Source organism: Oreochromis aureus, linkage group 6, assembly GCF_013358895.1.
Source record: "Oreochromis aureus strain Israel breed Guangdong linkage group 6, ZZ_aureus, whole genome shotgun sequence".
NCBI lineage: Eukaryota > Metazoa > Chordata > Actinopteri > Cichliformes > Cichlidae > Oreochromis > Oreochromis aureus.
In genome coordinates, this window is record NC_052947.1 from 21887352 (window position 1) to 21905874 (window position 18523).

Consider the following 18523-nt stretch of genomic DNA (forward strand, 5'->3'; position numbering starts at 1 on the left):
AACCGCACTGCAGCCACCTATTATCTGGCCAACAACCAGCAGCCGCTGTAACGTCAACGTGGATGAGTGTCCTCCACCAACATGAGAAACAAAACTAACAATCATGTGACGGAGCATGAGCAGCAAGGGCATGAAATAAGAGAACAGACCAGAGGAGATGGGCCAGTTGTACAGGATTAAATCTGCACTTGTTAAATCACCACTTTAGCTAAAACTCATGAAGTACTGTGGAAAAGTTTTAAGCCACCCCTCATTTCTTTATATTTTGCCTCTAAGGAGCCAGACTTTCTTGTAACATTTCAAAGCAGTCTTGAGCAAGGCCTTAAGATCTTTCAAGGATTTTCTTTGGACATTGGCTGCTTTTCCCACTCATTTCCAGTCCTGTCCCTGTCCCCAGTACCTGACCATCCTCAGAGGAATGTTTTCTGTTTGTTGAGCCACTCAGCACTGACCCATGACTCATCATAAATAAATAAGGCACCTGACTCAAGGGATGAACCAGTGTTGCATCTACTTAGCTTTATCAGCATTGTTACAAAACCACATCATTTGTTCCCATTTCTTTTGTTGAATCTATGAACTATGCCACATGTATCACAGCCTGAGAGACACAAAATAGTATATTTGCACTAACAAGGTGATTCTCAAAGCTGTTAGCTGGAAACTTGGCATATCTCAGCATGCTGCACAGGGTGTCCTTAAAAATTTGAGGAAACTGGACAAAGGGAAGACGAAAGAAGAAGTGGCAGGCCTAAAAGCTATCCACAGCAGATGTACAGTATCTAAAAGTCATGTCGTTATGAAGAAGGAAAAAAAATCCAATCCTGACAGAGGACCCGAGTGATGTGTCTGGCCCTACACATCTACTGTGTGGGATCATCCTGACAGGACAGAACAAAGAGAGCTTTGAATGTCCTTCAAGAAACCTGGAGAACTGTTCCTAAAGAAACGACTTCAGTCTGTGTTGAAGAATGAAGAAGAAGAGGAATCATCATACCAAATGTCTTCTTTTTGTAAAACCTGGTTTTGCCTTACATACTGTACCCATTTTTGTAGCAAAATACAAAGAAATGAAGGCAGGCTCAAGACTTTTAAATTAAACCACAGTAAAGGACACACAGCACTTACTGTAATTAATTGATAAATAACTGATAACTGATAAAAGAAAAGAAATCTTGCAAAACGAGATCCATTTGCTAAAAAGAAAAAAAGAAAAAGAAGTCCAGTAAGGACAACCGGCCAGTGTTCGTGAAGGACACTGAGCACACAGACATTCAATGTCAAGGATGTCAGCACACCTTTTATTCTGGAACCGTTTTCCAAACATGGCGCAGCATTTTTAATGGCTGCTCAAACAGCAGTTCAGCGTCAAAGTGTTTGCCCCGGTAATCATCAGTAGTCACCAGTTAACTGTGTGAATATTTGCATTAACAGGGCGGTAATTTTGATATGTTCACTATAGTACAAACGCGTGGTTAACAGTCAGAGCCTCTGATTGGTTGTCTTATCAAATACCAGCAGTAGTAAGCATCACGTGTCTTTATGAATGGAGCATCACGTATAATCAATCCACATCCATAAATGTGCTGTATGTCGTGTTTTAGCATACAAGGAATGTATCTTTTGTATTTTGACACAATCCCTTATTTCCTGGAAAGACTGAACAATCTCTAGCTAGCACACCTAAAGAAATGAACACACACACACACACTCGGTAAAGTGAGAAGGGAAAGTAGGCAGATAAGAACTGAATGAAAAGCGGATGGAATTCATTGCTGTTCTCGACAGCTAACGCACAATAGCTGTTCTGCTAAACAGTGTCATGCACACCACACCGAAACAGAGGCTTAATGACGTGAAAAATACAAAGACATCATCCTGAGAAACTAAAGCAGTGTGAATTCCACCTGTTCACCTGCTCCCGTACTGAAACCCCTAACACAACAAAGGGGAGGGAAGAAGGGGGGTGTGGGAACATAAGAGAGAGGGAAGATCAGAGAGAGAAAGAGCCTGACTGTCTGTATATAAAGAGTGCGTGTGTGTGAGTGCTTCAGTGTGGATACTTTGTGTCAGTTTTGTGCATCAGTTCTGATTCAACCTGCGGAACATTCCATTCTGGCACAGCGTGCGTCTGCGTGTGCACGTGTTTGTGGTTTTGGTTTAGGGTTCCGGTTAAGTTAGATTTGAAGAATACCAGTTTACTGTTCGGCAAGTAGTGGTTAAGTTAGCTGTTGTTAAAATATATGTAAATGACTTTAACGTTCTCTTAAGTGATGGAAATTCAGCCCTGTGTGTTTGTGTTTGGCCTTTAAAGGAGATCCAGCGCAGAGCCGTGTGTAGCTTCTTTCCCTGCAACAGACTCACTTACACACTAAACACACCCCTCAACACCATCCACATTTACTCGCCCTCCCTGCCAGTATCAAACCACCCTCTGCACACACACACACACACACACACACACACACACACACACACACACACACACGCACACACACACACACACACACACCTTGCCTCTTGGCCTGCTGTCCAGACAACTAGCCCATTGTGTGTAGCAACAGGTATGCAGAGAAGAGTCTGTTTGAGTACATGCAACAAGAAACTTGGTGGGTGTGTGTGTGTGTGAACAAGCTAAAAGGATACCTTGGCATTTTTTTCCCAAGTCTGTTTCATAATGATTCGAGCATGAGCTTATGCACTTTACTTTTGTTTTGTAATCTCTGCAGCTCCTCTACGAAAGCAACTGAAGTTTAACTGTCTGTTGCAACAAGGACAAACGCTGGATTTGTCTTATGTCCCTTACATTAGAAACCGGTTATGCCACTGCTAATATGGACAACTACAGCAAACAAAGCAACATACATACGTTTGTGAACCAGTCTTATAACATGTCTCCGTTCTCACTCGTTTAACCCGAAAGGGCGCAAGAGGCGGATTTAGGAAACAAGCAGTGAAATGAAGCAGGATAACAGCATTAGTGTACGAGCAGGTTTGGGGGACAGAAGAGGGAAGGGAGGGAGGCGAGCAGGATAGGAGGAGAGGATGGAGGGTTCAGCGGTGTCAGCGCACTGGGGGGGTGGAGGGGTTACTCGTGGGTCAAAGGTTGAACAGCACAAAGGCAGGGGGAGTGAGGGGAAAAGGGGGGAAGAGGAGTGTTGATCCAGCCTTCGCAGTGAGTGGAAGTCACCTGTTTACACACTCGACAGTCCTGCCACGTTCGCAGAAGGAAGGCAGTTGCACAATATCTCATCTCAAAGGCACAGTCTAATTACAAAGGTGGAAAAAAAGACTTTTCACATTTAAATGTTGTGAAATCAGCCTACACAGACAGATAATCTGAGTTTTGAAATAACTGTCTCCTTATCGTGGGTGACAGCGTTCATGTGGTCAAAGAATGAAATATAAGTGATCCCTTTGAACGCTAATCTTTAGTGCTGTTCAGTGGAAGCACTACATATTATTAACTATATCTAGGAGGTGGACACAAGAGTACACAGTGTAAGGAGCTAAGTGGTGGTGGCTGGGGTAGATAGTGGAATTAAGAGTTTCAGAGGTTTCAAGAGGTTTCAACCCCTGATAATGTGGTTTTTTTACACACAGCACAGCATTTCCCTCAAAATCTACTTCCGCAAACAGGATTAGTCTGTTAACTGTTCTGGACAGACATGTTGGTGCTGAATTTCTTAAGTAAAATAATCACCACAAACTGGTTGTTTGTGCTGTCTTTGCAGCACAGCAGGTTTCACCAGTACAAAACCCCTCAGAAATAACTGAATGCGTAATCATTACATGGCAATAGTTCTCCAAGCTTTCAGAAATATGTTTCAAGGAAATGATTTTATCCTCAAAAGTTCCTGCTTGAGAACATTTCAGATCTACAGAAGGGTTTGATTCAGAGCCGAACATTTCTGATTGGTTTAGTAATTGAGGGATAACTTTTGTAGTGGCATGCAACAAGAGCTGCTCGCTCCTTTTGTCGATCCTTTAGTTATTGATAAACAAGGCTGGAAAGAGTATAATCTTCATGGTAAATGTCAGAGGACACCTTGCAGAGTGGGCAGTTTAGCAGTGACTTGCTTTGTTGCTTGTAAAGTTGGCTGGCAGACTTCGTGTTATATCCGTCCATGCAGAATACATTTTTTAGCTTTCTCTGTGTACTTAGTAAAAAAGAGCACACACAGAAGGCTTATTTGTGCATCTCGCACCACTCTTTCAAGAAACAGTTGCCTTGAGCTGACTGAACTGTGGTGATGATCTCTGCCTGGAGGTCAGAGAGCCATCAGAGGAAACAAGGTAAAAGAAGAAGAGTGAGAACAATACAGGGGCCTGGGGTTTTCTTGACCTGGTCATGGGCGTAGTCATCCTTGGATAAAGCTAAAATTACAGGAAGTGATTGAATGAAATATCCGGTGATTTACATAATGCTTTATCTTTCACAGTAAAAATTCACTTTAAATCACCCAGTGAGTATCTGTGGAGTTTCAGTTGTTCAAACAGGCCCTTTGACCACAGCATTTCACTCAATGCCTTGATGTGCAATCTATAACTGAAGAGTACATTTGTCGGCTTATCCAAGTTTGAAACATCTGAACAGTTTGTTAAGCAACTGGACATCTGCTGACGTTACTGTTTATCCTGGCTGTGCGAGAACAGCCGTCATGTTACCGAAGATAAAATATAGATAAACAACAACAACGTGTCTGCGTCGTGTTTGTTGTCTGACAGTATGGTGACGTCCTAATCTCTGGATAAGGCCAAGCTTTGCAAGGTCCTACGCTTGTGATGTTACTGACAAAGTGCAACCCTGGTCTTCATCCAAGTGGAAGTGTAAAGTCTGAAGGAGATGTCTATCCAATCAGAATCCAGAATTGAATCCAGGATTGATTTTGCTGCTGATGATTACAGCTAGCACCCGTCGTCCTCTCAGTACAGATGTCGTTAGTTATGAAAATAATGTCCAGAGCTCTCAAGCATTAGGTTTTTCTTACGTCACTGCCCAGGGTTGTAACACTGTGTAACGGGAGAGGCATTACTGAGTGTTGTCACTGTCTTATTATCGCTATGGCTAACGCCACACTGGTAAGAGCTGGTGTGGTTATCTACAAAGTTCACTTGTGGGTCATATAGCTTCTCTACTCCTTCCACTGCACAAATACAGAGTTGATGAACCTGACAGTTAAGCTTAGTGTCTCTGTGCAGCTTTTGCTGTGCTTTGAGCGTGATCGTCTGTGGTTGTAAAGCTAATGCTTCAGTTTCAGAGCTAGCTGGCCTACTTGGTTTACATTTCAGTACCGACTTGAGTCCGAGGTTCCCACTTGAGTCATTGAGGGGTTACTTTGATGCCTCCTAAGAGCCACATGAACGGTTGGCACAAAGGTGTTGCTTTCTTCAGTCGTCTCAATCAAAATATCCAACGGCCTTAGCTAAAAGCTCAAACACTTGAAAACGGCGACTCTGAAGTCCTTTCTGGTAAAAGTGAGACTACTTTAGGATTACTAAGAATCTTTGCTTGATATGCTACAGTTCTCTCAGATTAAGAGGCAGGAACTAAACAGCTGTTATCACTCTTGTTTTAGCTTGGACGGGAGGCTGAAAGGTTTAACCCCTCATCCCCCTTATTTGGAGGGATGAGCACAGATGAATGTGTTGTGCATCTCAGACTCAGAAGAGCCTGTAGCAAAACATTTTGCAGATAATAACTGGCTCATAGCAGAGAGATGGCAAGTCAGAGTTGTTACCTCTCTCCCTCAGTGGAGGATGAGGGGCTGATGTCATTGCTGCAGACAGAGTTGGTCGGGAACTGTTCTCATCTTCTGAGGGGGGAGCGGGTTTAAACCTTCTGCTAAGGAAGGAGTAACAGGAGCAACAATAGCTGAAGGAGTTTGATGGGGGAAAACAGAACTAATGACACTCCATAGTTCTTTTCCAATATCCTACGTCCACTTAACTGAAACTCAGAAGTGCCTACTTAGTCAACGCGGATTCAGAGCTGTAAGAAGAGTACGCTGTGGAGGACACCTCTGCCCAGAGGTTAAAAAAAAATAAAAGTTAAGAGCAGAAGAGGGAGGACAAAAAGGGAGCTGGGGTTTTCTTGACCTGGTCAGAGGTTTAGTCCCAGTGATATCAAATCACAGCTACGGTTACAGGAAGTGATTAGAGGAGGGATCCAACCGTTTACCTGGCTCGTGTTTCAAAGTACAAGTTTAAAAAAAAAAAAAAAAAAAAAAAATCAATTAATTAGTTCAAGATTGAGCTTCAGACTACATTTACAAGATTCAATGCTTTATGGAAAAATACACGCTAACTCTCACACCCTACAGCCAATTCAGAATCAGTGATTAACCCAACAGGCATGTGTTTGGACTGTGGGAGGAAGCCATGCAGGTGCAAGGTGCAGGGAGAACATGCAGACTCCACATAGAAAGACTCCTGGTGGATTCAAATCCAGGATTTTATTGCTGTGATGCAAGCCCTAACCATTGCACTAGCATGCTGCCATATCTTATAGAGTTCACATAAATTTTAGAAATTTTACCAAACAAATGACTTTGTAGTTAACAAAAATAATAATTATATTTCTTTAAATCTCAACAAGACGTTTGCTCAAGCAGGGATGTTAAACTCATTTTACATAAAGGGCCACATACAGTTTAAGTGGGCTAAACGAGTGAAGCTCTCTCTTTCTGTCAATGTAAAGAAGTTTAACATTAAATCCCTCAGACGTATAATATAAGAAAAAGTTTCAAGTTGCAGTTTCAACAGCTCATCTCACTTTTTCTACACAATAAAGAAATGTGCCTGTAGTAAATCAAAGACATCTGTCAGGGTGATTCATTCAGCTTAAATTGTAAAAAAACAGAAAAAGATCTGTTAGCTCATAGCCCAGACCATCCTGTAACTATGAAACAGGACATTTATTTTAATTCACAAAAAATCTTTCTTTCTCTTTCATGTTTGTTACTGTGGAATCATTGCAAAACAACACAAAACAGGAATGTCTATTGTAGATAATGAAAACAGAAACCATCTTTTACATAATTTCTTTGGTGTAGTATGAATGGCCACGGGGGAGGGCTTTTTTTGGTAGCAAACACTGCAAAACTTGTGAAAATACAGTTGCAAGCCCTCCTTCACATTTTTCCAAAACCATCCAGTGGGCCAGATTGGAGTCCTTGCCAGGCCGATCCTGGCCCTCGGGCTTTATATTTCACACCGCTGCTCTAAAGTGAAACAAACCCTAACAAAAGTGCTTGAGGCGTGTATCATAAAACAAATTCTTTCAACAAATGTTTTTTTCCAATGGTTTTGTTCTGTTTGATAGACTTTCATAAAATCTGATTTCATGAATTGAGGAACTGGCCCTTTAAAACTGATGAATACTGTTCCTCCAAATTTATTTCTCATCCTCTCCGAGAATTTCTTAACATTTCTTTTCCGTCACGTTTCTCATTCTCAACCCTTATTTTCCATCTTTGTTACAAGAGGAAGAGACAAGCACATTATAAATAATATGTTCCTCTCCCTTTTTTTCCACCTGTACTTGTTACCCTATTTTTTTTTTTTTTTTTAAACTCGGTTCAACTTCCCTTCAGCTCACTGCTGTTCGGTGTTTGGCCCGATCAGAGGGGAGCTAAAGAGGGAGGTGGGGGGGGGGGTTGATAAAGGGGAAGAATGTGGCCATTGTGCTTTCCCGGTATGTGTGTATTTGCGACAAACAGAAAGAAAGAAAGAAAGGGAGAGAGAGGAGAGCAAGGCTGATCAGATCTTGTTACAGGTGTTTCATAAACAACACAATAGCACTAACAGGTTTCCTTCTGTCCCTCTCTCTCCGCTGCACTCGTTACTCTGCAGCTCTAGATCTCTGCCTATGTGCTGGTGGATTAGGCTTATGGCTTTGTCGCATACACACCACACTGAATCTGTGCTTCCCCATCATGAGCATAAGATGATCATGTGACAGACATGTGACATGACCATGGTGCACGCTTGTGTCTGTGTGAGTGTGCAGTTTATGCTGTTTCTCTTCCTTATGCTTGAGGTTTGCTGAATTATAAAGTCCAATCGGCTTCTTGCTTAAAAAAAACTGATATGTTAAATAAAAGATCTCTTCCTGTTGCCTTCTGGTTGAAGAAATCTGTCTTTTCTTCCTGAAACTAGAGAGGGCCCAAACACAGCAGCAATAAATTCAAACTAGGACAAACATCGAGATATAAATGTATGTCTTAGATGACGTCTGTTTCTATGCTTTCCACTTGTGGAATGTGATACAGCGAGTTGAGAGATAAGCACCACTCGGAAAAATGGTTCACCTATTGAACTTGGTTACACAATCAGTAACGAAGCCACAGCTACTGTCCGAGACGGCGACACAGACAAACGCAAAGTCCCGGTTGAATAACACCTTCCATTTACTAACCATTCAACTGGTTTCTATTTTTGGCTTCGGTTTTTACATCAGAGTGTCTAAAGAAGCCATGTGTCACCACTTCATCAGGTCTGACCAGCACTTCAACACACGCACACCTTTGAAACACCTCACAGGTCCAGGTATTTACAGTATTCACAAGGAAGCTGGCCTTCTGTACACAAACATTTAGTCTTGTTTCCATCACTTCAGAAGCCAGTAAACTGACTTATGCTTATTTCCTGAAGACATACCCTCATCTTAACCTTAAACTGGCTCTAACCTGAACCCAAACCTGAGCTGAGGTCACTGAAGTTAACTGAAACTAAGCTAAAGAGTAAACGAGTAAGAAAAAGAGCAATTCAATTAACTGAGATAAAATAAACTTCTGACGAATAAAGCAAACATACATGGTAGTTGCCTTTAGTTTTGTCAGTTTGGTCAAATTTGCTCACACAGCAAGCGCAAGGTCGGTGCAAATGTTTACCGAGACTGGATGTCTACAAGGCTGTGAGTGACAGTGGTGTGTTTGTATTGTAGAAGCTAATCTGATCTAATCCCTGACAATGACCTCCAATATTATAGAGAAAAATAATACTGAAAATAACAAAAACCAGACGCTATCATTGGATCTTAGAGAGTAAGCAGAGTCTAGCCTGGTTAGTACTTTGGCTGCAAGCTTGGTGTGGGACAGTGTGAACCCCTGTTTATCTACCCCACATGGACGTGAAGTAGATAAAGTGCTTTAAGTGTATAGAATAAAGTGCAGTGTGGATGTAAAATAATGTGACTTCTAGTCTAAAAGCACTTTAATAACCTAATAACGTAAATCTTCCACCCCCAAAAATGATGAAGGAATAACTTGGTCAACCAGCCCCATACTGCGTGCCAAACTGGTTACCAAGAAACAGAAACTAAAGTTAACTTCAGTGCAAGTACAACTTTTCTTTCAAATTACTGTAAAAACAAACTGTTAGCATAATTAAAAGAATACACTGAGAGTGGGCATTCTTGTACGTTAGTGACTATTTCTCAGTCATTTTGTCATTTTTACACTGTGATTTCCTTTCAACTGACATTTCAAAGTCACACATAGTGTATTATTGTACTTTGAATGCTTGCTTGAATGAGCTTAAGTATAAATAAGATTTGAGGCATCACTTACTTTGTAGAATTGTACTGCATTTCCTTATGTGGAGAAACACGTGAATATTTCCAGAAACTACAGCTGGACAAATGACAGCTTGGTAAATCTGAGCAGATACCCTCTGTGTCAGTGAGACAGTTGTTCTTGAAAAGATCAGCTGGATGCAAACTGTCACACACACACGAAAACACACAGACACACGGGTACACACACGCACACACTACTCTGCTTTCATATGCACACGTATACACTCGAGCAGCTAAATCTCGTTTGTGCAACAACAGGACACCCAAGGCTAACTGGCGCCCTGCTCGACCAGTTTCTGAAACACACACACAAACGCAGAAGATGACAAGACAAGACACCCATAGAACACACACACACACACACACACACACACAAATAAACATTCAGTACTCGCTCCGTAACCTTGCAGTGAAGGTTACAGCAGTCAGTTGGGTCAATGTGAACACTGGACCAGCTGAAGAAATGTCCTTCCAGATTACCCACTGTGTGAGTGTGTGTGCATGTGTGAGTAAGTGTGTCTGTGTGTGAGTGTGTGCTGTTAAACCTCCAGGTGAGAAAACACACCATGCCTCTCAGCTACATTTACAACATAACTGTTCAGACTGAAATGAGAGAGAATTTCTGAAAAAGAAAAAAAAGGGGAGGGGGGGTGCACACACACGATGAGTTCCCAGCCAACCTGTAGGATGATGGGACGTGTAGTCACGGCGTCGGCGTCAAAAGGCAACGATCCGGCTTGTCACTTTCTCATCTTCCCCTCCCTCCTTCTATCTTCCTTTGTACAGACAGTCAGGTTCTCTCCGGCTCCGTGTTCGCTGTCAGGGCACTTCCTGTCTTCAATGACAGGTCCCCCAAAGCACAATGAGAAGAGATCTCAGACACTTCTATCAAACACACTGCACACACACACACACACACACACAGAAGAGGACGAGTCAAAGTTTCTCTTCTCCTTTTGGTGTTTTTTTGGATTCTGACTCAGATCCTCTCTGTTTGTCCTCTCCTCTGCTCCAGTCACGACAGCGCCCGTAGACGTAACAGCGGGAGACGGGAGAAGGGGGCCAGTGCACAAGGTCTCAAAGTGGAGGAGAGAGCAGGAGGTGACAGAGTTGAAGGAAAGCATTAGAGAGAGAGAGAGCGGGAGGGAAAGAGGGAGGGAGCGAGGGAGGGCACTGGTAATTAGTGAGTCTGTACCTGACTCTCACTGACATAAGCCCCACATTCCTCAGAAGCGAGAAGGGGGGAGAGATGAGGAGGGAGAGAGGAAAAGGGGAAAAAGTTTGGAGCACACACTAATCATCCCAGGACACACATCAGAGAGGACCCTCTTCATCCCAACACACACACAGCCACACACACACACACACACAAATCTGTCTTCCTTACAGCACAGCATAACTGTCACGGCGCTCAAGTCAAGCCTGCATGATGTTCAGCGAAGGTGCTGCCGCTCCTGAAGCTTCGCCGTCTGTCACCTAAACGCTCCACGCTCCTGCTTTTAGTCTCCTTTCTTTCTTCTACCTCTCTCTCAGCTCGTCTCTCCCTTTCTGTTTCTCTCTTTCGCTATGTGTGTGGTGTACACACTGCCAGCTCCTAAAACTCACCAAACCAGAATCTGACTGCCCATACCCCCAGCACACCTCCTCCCTCCCTCCTCCTTCCTATCATTCCGGATAGGAAATGCTATCCTCCTGTGGCCCTGTCCAATCCAAGAGTGTGTGTGTGTGTGTGAGTTAGTGTGATCAGCCAGACCTGAATCAGAGGAGATTCAGCAGCATTCCTCTAAAGGAGTTTCCTGCACACCTACCACATGATCGCTCTCATCCACCACTTGCTTATTAGTGATGATCACACACGCGACCTTTACTCATTCACAAATACACACATACACCCCTGAGGTCACGATGACATGCTGTCTTTACACTGTAGTGTTCACCTCTCTGACGTGCGTGCTGAAGATCCCTCTGTAATGACACCTTTGTGTAATAACAACCCACTCGGGTACTCTCTCAGGTTTCTTATGTTTGAATTGTCAGCATGAGCGTGACAAAAGGCATGACGGACAACTGAAAGGGAAATCCGAACCTTTAAATGTCCAATATAAACAGTTTCTCACTTCTGTTAAGGAGGCTCCTGCCGTAAAGCTGAACTGAAAGTAAAAACAGTGAAGCTATCCTACAGTAAACGATACCGGCTGAACTGGTGTTTGTTTGTTTTTTCTCCTCCTTCACACAGTCCTTCCTCGTCTCGCTACATGCACTTTATCCTCTTTTCTGATCTTTTCAGAAAATGTCATACTTGTTTGATCATGTAGTCGAGGTTCAGCAACCCTGAGTCACAGTATTCACTTCTCATTCAACACTGCGTAAAGTGTATTTCTGTATCTGTGTGTGTGTGTGTGTGTGCGTGCGTGTCTTGGTTAGCCTACCTGAATTCCTTGGAGAGTTTGGCGTAGGCGGGACCAAGCGCTTCCTTCTTCCTGATCTCAGGTGCGTGGTGAGCGCGACGTCTTTGTGACAGCCAGTTGTCATGGAGACAAGGAGAGAGCGCTGTGCTGAACAGGAGTGACCGCGGTCAGCCAACCAGCAGACTGAGAACAGAAGAGAGAAGTGAGGAAGCTGGATTTCTGTTTAGTGTAACAACACACACACACAGACACACACATGCATACATTCAGATAAAGCAACCCCCCTCCACACACACACACACACACACACACACACACACACACACAAACAGTAGGGAACTTGCGAGCATGTGTGTGTGTGTGTGTATAGGAAACTGAGATTGAGTCAGACGTGCTCACACAGAGAAATAACGTTTCAACACAGCGGCTGAACTCTAGCAGGGAGGCGGCCGGGCCGTTGAATAAGTTGCTCAATACTTTTTGACTTTAATGCTTACTTAACAAATTTCACACAACCCTTGAAAAAACTGCAAATATAAAAGCATATACAATAAGTCAGGCTTCCTTAACTGCAGCATGCAGGCTGTGCAGTTCACCCCAAGTAATCTAAATACATCACGATACATGTTTCACGGCTGATTCTTTCCTACTTTACTAACACAAGAGGAAGCGGTGAAGAAGCACATATGAAAAGTTTTTTAGCCACCACTGCCCGATTCTAGAGTAAAAGCAAACAAAACCCACCTACACTCTGGAGCAGGGTTGCACCAGCCAAACATAAGCCTAGTCTTAACTACACCCAGTCTCAGTGATGCACATTAATTGCTGGGGTGCATTGTTAATGATTTTCTGGTGTCTCACTAACTTATAATTTTGGCTTTGCAAGCAAATAAAATGGAATAAAAGAAGAGGCGATTTTACCACTTCAACAATGGAAAAGCAAAATTACTAAAGCTGTGCAAGAACGCACAGGTACAGAGTCTAGTTTGGTAAGAAGAAGAAGCAACTCGGAAATCTGCTCAGAAAACAATGGAAAGACGTTCAGCTGCCGTGTTGAGGTCCAGTCGCAGCTCTTCAGTAGGTCTTTCCTTAGAGAATCGAAACAGCTCCCCACTGCTGTATCTGTCCATCCCTAACAGCTCTCTACTCTCTAAAAGTCTTATTGTGAAGTCGGTGTCATAAAAAAGCTGTGATTTTAACTTCATGTGTGCTCCTCTGCAGGTTCATGATTCATAATAATAATCCTACATTGCGCAACAGGCAAAACTCTTATGTCAGACTTAAGATGCCAGGGTAAAACAGATTTTGCTTAAGATCTGGTGTAAGCTCCTCTGTTACGACCAGCCAGCTGTGCCTGAAGTTTGGTGGTTTAAAAAAATAAAAATAAATGGACAGACGCAGGTTAATCGTAATGCTTTGTGGAAAAGGCACCCACACACGAGCGCGCATTTTGTATATTCTTTGCATCTTTCTGCCTTTGGTCTGGTCCTCATCGGGTGGAATTTATCCTCAGTCAGAATGTGATCAGGTGACTGACTCTGCCATTTTAGGATCTTTCACCTATTTATTCTGAAAAGCTTTAGTAATGCGCTGGGCGTCTGCCAGCAGAGAATAAAATCAATCGATCAATCAATGCCAGAGTACCTGTTCGACTGGTGACCTGCTTGTGTTTTTTTCTCTGCATATTTGGATAAAGGCTGATCTTTGTTTCATCGTTCCACAGACATTTGCCCCACATCTTTACCCGTTTCTTGTTTTGCAAATTCCAACCTGCCTAATAACCTGCTTATAGGGCTTACCTGGGGTTTGTGTCTCGTGATGAATCATCTGACCTTTCGTACCAGGAAGCATTCTTGACTTATTTTGCTGTCTCAATATGTTTTGGGGGGTTTTTTTCCCACCACTGTGTAAAATGATGTTCTAGTCATCCACACTGACTTGAGCTCCTCTATTTGATTGATCTACATTGTTAAAAGTCACCCAGCAATGAACTTGATCACTCTAAACAGCATTTCTCAGGTTTTAATATAATCTGACTTTGAATGAAGCTTAGAATTTAAGGTAGCATCTCTCATTTCACACGTGAAGACCAAAAAAGCCCAAATATTTATGGTCTGTGTCGTATAAGGCGACCACATCCGGGGAGTGGGGGGGGATTTCCATAATTTTATTATCCAGCAAATTGCTTTTACTCGTTTCCTAAATAAACCAGTGTTTTTTCCAACCACAACTCTTGGTTTGCAGTCATTTTCTTTACAGGGTGAACATCCACCTGCACAGACTTGCTTTAGTTAAGTGTTACGTCACAGTGAGTGGAAGATCATAGCTGCTTTTGAGTACCATTATTGATGTGTGTTGATACAGGACAGGCTTTTGAAAGTTATAAATCCCCACTGACAATATAATAACTCTGACACAAGATGAACGAGTTTATAGTTTAAAGACCATCAGCTTTTGTCTCATCAGACTTTATGAGGTGGATAAAGTTTCACCGCCATGGTCTGTGCACGTGAGGTGAAAATTAAAACATTAAGATATATTTGTTGCATGTAGTTTGTTCTGTAAAAATCAGTCTGGTATGTAGGACTACAATAACCGTGTGGGCTAAGTCACACTTGAGAATGAAATTAGCGTGCCCTTGTTTTGTTCATTTCAGATAAATATGTAAAATGTGTTTTGTTTATGGCTTGTGCACACTCTGTCAGTCAATTTTCATACACAAATCATGTTGTTTACGCCAGAAATAGATCAAAGTGCTGAAACAGAATTTCAAAAAGTCATTATGAGGACTGAAGTCTTACTGTGCGACACTGATCCGGTCTCCTATAGCAATGCTTACTGTGACAGGGAGGAAATCATTACCAGCACAATGGATGACATTTCCACAGATAAAGACAGTTGTATTGAGTGGGAGGGTTGGCATTGTTTAAAACTTTACAGTGCTCATATCATGTTTAATGGTTGGAGGCTTCCAATAAAGAGTAGTCGTTCATAGGTCACGGGGAGATAAAAGTGTGATGATATACAGTTCACTGTGTCAAAGCAGGGCGGGCGGCTTAAACTGAGAAAGCACCATTTGGCTTTTTCCCATTTAAAATGGCATAAAACACAACATGAAACTGATTACAGTATAAGTTAAGCTGAAAAATCTGTTAAACATACATTTTCTTGTTTACAAAAGGAAAGAAAAGGAAATCCTTTAAGTGGCATCTGTAAACAAACCAGAGTTGAAGGATAATCGAGGTTAATTACCACCTGAACTATTTCCGTATTTAAGGTTATGCTTTATAGCTTCTCCTCACTTAACAAGACAGAGTACGACAGAAAAATAGGAAAACAAATGAGAAGAGTCATTATTTTAAATGAGTCTCACACTCACTGGTCACTTTATTAGGTACACCTTACTAGTGCTTGGTTGGACCCCCGTTTTTGCCTTCAGAGCTGCCTTAACTCTTCATGGCACAGACTTGACATTCCTCAAATTTTAGTCCATACTGACATGATAGCATCACAGTTACTGCAGATTTTTTGGCTGCACATCCATCATGTGAATCACTCATTTCATCACAGCCCAAATGTGCACTGTTGGACTGAGATCTGGCGACTATGAAGGCCATCTGAGTACAATGAACTCACTGTCGCGTCCAAGAAACCACGTTAATTGCCTGAGCTTTGTGACACGGAGTGTTCATGGTCAGCAACAATACTCAGGCAGGGTGTGGTGATGCTCAACTGATACTATGGGAGACAGAATACCCCCCCCCGACACACACACACACACACACACTATTACACTAACACCAGACCCCTGAACCATTCAAGAAGGTAGGACGGACCCATGATTTTATGTGTTTACACAAATTTCTAACCGTGCTATCCAAATGTTGCAGCAGAAATTGACACTCATCAAATTAGGCAATGTTTTTACAATCTTCCATTGTCCAGTTTCAGTAAGCCTGTGTGATTCGTAGCCTCAGTTTTCTGTTCAGTATTCTGCTGTTGTATCCCATAGTCTGTCTTCAGAGATGATCATCTGCCTTAGTTGTAACGAGTGGTTATCTCCCCACTCTCCTCTGACATTTGACATCAATAAAGCATTTTCACCCATAGACTGCCGCTTGACCAGACCGAACATCTCTGTAAACACTAGAGATGGTTGTGTGGGAAAATCCCAGCAGATCAGCAGTTCCTGAAATACTCAGAATGGCCTGTCAGGCAACAACCACCATGCAACGCTCAAAGTCACCTGAATCACCTTTCTTCCCCCATTCTGATGTCGAGTTTGAACTTCAGCGAGTCCTCTCGACCATGTATACATGCTTAAATGCATTTAGTTTGATTGGCTGATTAGATATTTGTGTTAACAAGCAGCTGAACAGGTGCACCTAACAAACTGTCATTTCAGCAGATTATTTTTGGCACTTTAAGTTATTTAAGAAAACTAGAAAAAGAGAACATCTCAAAATCCTGCACCCTTCACTAAACTTTTAATTTACATGCACGGAGACTTGCACATGTGCACACAAGAAAGCACACACTCCCCATAATAAAAACCTCAGACCATGCCCTCGTTCCTACTCAATAGAAAGAGAGATCTGAGACACTGAGAGGAAGCTTCCAGCTCTCCTGATACTCTTATGATGCCTCACAATGGCACACAAAGGGATGAGGCAGTTTAGTTATTCACCGCCAACAAAGTGGGTCCAATCAAGTTGTCACGCACACCACAAGGAGAACGGAGAAAGGTGGAAAACTTGGATCATGTTACTAATGTGAACTGGATTTACGAAGTCTATCAAAAGGCCGTAAGTGCTGTGACTGCAGTTCGTGTGTCTCTTCAAGATCATAATTCTATTTAACGGATTTTGACACAAAGACTTTGTTTAAAGTCAGGTAAGTGCGATAAGAGTTAGATTTAGACAAGCTTCCAGGAAATTAATCTAAGCCAGTGTAATGTTGCCTGAAGCTATATAAACACTAATATGCACAAATATCCTTGAAAATGTGTCAAGTGTTTAGCAGCGTGCAAAACTAAAAAGCTCTCTTTCAAATATTACCGCCTGCGTCGTGAGGTAGTTAAACAAGAACTAACAAGGAAGCATTATGATGGGAAACAACAGCATCAGACCTGGAATCACTTGTGTGCACATTTTATTTACACAATGTGTAAATGTGTGCGCAGCTACAAAGCATATCCCTGACGTCTCATAAGTATGTGAAAGCCAATAAATGCATAATGGTAGGTATTGTCTGTGCAGGGAGATGGTAGAGATCGGATAAAAACAACTTGCTCTCTCTTATTGTGTTTGATGCTGAAGAACAGTGAATGAGACAAGCAGCCGTCACAACTGTAGACCAGGAGTGGGAAGCATTGTTTCTGAGAGACTGACACAGGCTCAGCAGAGTTCATCATGAACTGAAGCTGCTAAATGTGGTTCATGTTTCTGCCAGAAGCTGAAACAAGAGCTGGACTTCAATTCAATTCAATTCAATTTTATTTATATAGCGCCAAATCACAACAAAAGTCACCTCAAGGCGCTTCATAGGTACAGAGAAAAACCCAACAATCATATGACCCCCTATGAGCAAGCACTTTGGCGACAGTGGGAAGGAAAAACTCCCTTTTAACAGGAAGAAACCTCCGACAGAACCAGGCTCAGGGAGGGGCGGGGCCATCTGCTGCGACCGGTTGGGGTGAGAGAAGGAAAACAGGATAAAGACATGACATTTGTCTCATAGTATTTCATACCACGCTCTACAGCTTTTATATTTTTTCTGAGGTTTAGTTTTTCTTTTATTACATCGGGGCCATAATTTGTGTGCTACAGACTGTATATAAAATACTGACATAAACACGTTGATGTGCAGTCCTGTTTTGGTGTCTTAAAGGCCGTTTTGATGAACCAGCGATAGAACAGATTGAGAAACAACAAGACCCTTTCAGATGATCACAACTTAAAGTGCAACCTTCCTTTTAATTCTTTTTGAGCCTGATGTGGAGGATCGTTTTTAAAAAATGAACATCATGTTGTCTTCAATAAGACTTGAACTCGGCAGTTGAGCCCATTAGCATATCAGTGAAATGTTTGCTGCCGTATTAGTGTGAAATGTGTCTTTTTCTAAGCTTTTATACAGTTTGACTTCTTTTTCCAACCAGAAGAGTTACCTCAAACTGATTCTGTCTGGCCTCTATTTTCAGACCCTGAAGCCATGGGCATCCTTTTTATATCTTAAAAAATAAAAAAAATAAAAAACAGAAACACTTGAAAAAGCTACTTTTTTCATAACTTAATCCAGAAAGGTAAACTTTCGTGGTTATGGCTTACAGCTCGTGAAACATCAGATGTAATTCTGAAGATTAACCAAAAAGGATTTAACAGAAATGTAAGAATAATAAAAATTCAGTACAAGGTTCGAGCTTCTTTCCATAAATATCTGCATCGATGCAGCATTGCAGCGTGTCACTTTTGCTAAAGCGTTACTGAAGTCCAGGTTGCTTTCATAGTGGCCTTCAGCTGGTCTGTGATTATTCGCT

At 42.2% G+C, this 18523-nt stretch overlaps 1 protein-coding gene across 10 annotated transcripts in view; it reads right to left on the bottom strand.

The window, feature by feature from the left end:
• rbm47 (RNA binding motif protein 47) overlaps nucleotides 1–12170 on the bottom strand; it is a 37555-nt gene extending 25385 nt beyond the window's left edge. For 5 of the 10 annotated variants that reach the window (XM_031750978.2, XM_031750977.2, XM_031750976.2 and 2 more), the window contains exons 1-2: nucleotides 10968–11145; nucleotides 10261–10415 (exon numbers count right to left, since the gene is read on the bottom strand). The gene's annotated coding sequence lies outside the window, so the exon portion shown is untranslated. Of the gene's footprint in view, nucleotides 1–9572; nucleotides 9772–10260; nucleotides 10416–10967; nucleotides 11147–12009 lie in introns of those variants that run through there. The other 5 variants (XM_031750971.2, XM_039613553.1, XM_031750972.2 and 2 more) reach the window with 5 other exon arrangements.
• Between the last annotated feature and the right edge of the window lie 6353 nt (nucleotides 12171–18523).